This window comes from Lynx canadensis, chromosome X (genome assembly GCF_007474595.2).
Source record: "Lynx canadensis isolate LIC74 chromosome X, mLynCan4.pri.v2, whole genome shotgun sequence".
Classification (NCBI taxonomy): domain Eukaryota; kingdom Metazoa; phylum Chordata; class Mammalia; order Carnivora; family Felidae; genus Lynx; species Lynx canadensis.
In genome coordinates, this window is record NC_044321.2 from 21,322,098 (window position 1) to 21,324,429 (window position 2,332).

The following is a 2,332-nucleotide window of genomic DNA, read 5'->3' on the forward strand; positions in this document are numbered from 1 at the left end:
TTTTTAAACTTTGTATGCCTGGGACCAGTTAGTAGAAAAAGGATAGGTCAGTTGGAGTCGCTCTTTGGGGTAAAGAGGAGCATCAGTTCTGTGTTAAGCATAATGAGTTTAGTGTGATGTTGGAGATAGTTACAGAAACAATGGAGCCATGTGAGGAAAAATATTGCATGACCTACTGCACCGAGTATTCTTATATTCTTAAGTAACTATAACCATCTTACATGATCTTTTGTTGGTCTCAATAATGTTTCTGTAGCTGGCAGTCCAGAGTGAATGTTTGAGATGATAATGGAGAAGGCAAATAATTTAAATTTACAAAGAGTTCACTTCTTCTTTGAGAAAACACTAAATGGCAGATGATGCCGGTGCTGTAGGAAGGCCTGGGGGGAGGGGGTTGCAAGGGCCCTGGAATGGGGTGTTGGGGTGGCTTCTGAGGAGGCTCCAGCAGCAGCACCATCTGGGGCCAAGGCCATGGAGCTCGCAGAGGCAAGGCCAAGAACAAGGAGTGGATCCCCATCACCAAGCTGGACTGCCTGGTCAAGGACATAAAGATCAAGTCTCTTTGAGGAAATCTGTCTCTTCTCCCTGCCCATCATTGACTTTCAACTGGGGGCATCCCGCAAGGATGGTGTTTTGAAGATTATACCTGTGTAAAAGCAGACCCATGCTGGCCAGTGGACCAGGTTCAAGGCATTTCTTGACATCAGAGATTACAATGAATGAATCGTTCTTGGGTGTTAAGTATTCAAAGGAGGTAGCCAGTACCATCTGTGGAGCCATAATCCTGGGCAAGCTTTTCATGGTCCCTGTGGGACAAGACTGCTGGGGGAACACGATCAGCAGGCCCCACACTGTTCCATGCAAGGTGACCAGCCACTGTGGCTCTTTGCTCTTGGGCCTCATCATGCCCCCAGAGGCACTGCCCAAGAAGCTACTGATGATGGCCAGTATTGATGCCTCCTACACATCAGCTAGGGCCTGCACTGTCACCCTGGGTGACTTCACCAAGGCTTCTTTTGATGCCATTTCCAAGACCTACAGTTATCTCACCTCTTTTTTTTTTTTTTAATATTTTTATTTTATTTTTGAGAGAGAACACAAGTGGGGCAGGGTCAGAGAGAGGGAGACACAGAATCAGAAGTAGGCTCCAGGCTCTGAGCTGTCAGCACAGAGCCTGATGCAGGGCTTGAATCCACAAACTGGGAGATCATGACTTGAGCCAGTGCCAGACGCCCAACCAACTGAGCCATCCAGGTGCCCCGACAGTTATTTTACCTCTTAACTCTGGAAAGAGAATGTGTTCACCAAGTCTTTTATTAGGAATTCACTGACCATCTTTGTAAAGACCCACACCAAAGTCTCCATGCAGGGAACCCAGGCTCCACATGTGGCCACCATACAGTTTTATACAAGAAATATAAAGTGAATTAAAGCCTGTTAATAATAAAAAGTAAATTTACAAAAAAATTTACAATTTCACTTCTTAAGTTTATTTATTTTGACAGAGAGAGAGAGAGGGAGGGAGGGAGGGAAAGAGCATGTAAGCACAAGCAGGGGAGGAGCTGAGAGAGAGGGAGAGAGTCCCAAGCAGGCTTCCTGCTGTCAGCACAGAACCTGATGTGGGGCTTGAACTCACGAGCTGCGAGATCGATGACATGAGCTGAAATCAAGAGTCAGTTGCTTAACTGACTGAGCCACCCAGGTGCCCCAAGAATACTTGCCTTTCTTAGTAAGACTAATTAACTTGAAACTAAAAGAAAAATGACATTAAAGTATACGGTTGTTGAGCAAGAAAGCCAAGGTCTTTTAAATATATAAAAAATGAGACTAGGGGGCATTTAAAAGCTCTGGGTATGGATATGATCACTAAAGAAGGGACGGTGGAGTTAGTAGAGATGTGAGGATCTAGGCCTGGTGTAGACAAAAATTTAATAATGTAGCAGAGAGAGGAGGAATCCCAAAGGAGTTAAAAGAGCTGCTGGAGAAAAATCAAGAGAGAATAGTGTTTTGAGGAGCAAAGGGAAGTAGGTTTCTAGTGGGAAGTAGACAACACATCAAATAATCATGCTGGATCTGAATAGACAAAGTCTGAATGAGCCATCCTAAGTCCCCATAAGATGTGATGCAGCATGATTCAAGGGTATTTCTTCACGTGACCACAGTTGGAACAAATTTCAGAATTTAACCAGTACCCCTTCCCACAATCTTTCCACTTTGTCTGATCAGGGGCTCTGGCCTTGAGTGCTGCCTCATAAGCCCTTGATGGTTACCTGTGTAGTTCACTGAGGCAAACTGGAAACTTTTTAAAAAAGTTTTAGGTGTTTATTTTTGA

General features: G+C 44.5%; 1 pseudogene; it reads left to right on the forward strand.

The window, feature by feature from the left end:
- The first annotated feature begins 349 nt into the window (after positions 1–349).
- On the forward strand, positions 350–1,426 carry LOC115506730 (annotated as a pseudogene).
- The last annotated feature ends 906 nt before the right edge of the window (positions 1,427–2,332 follow it).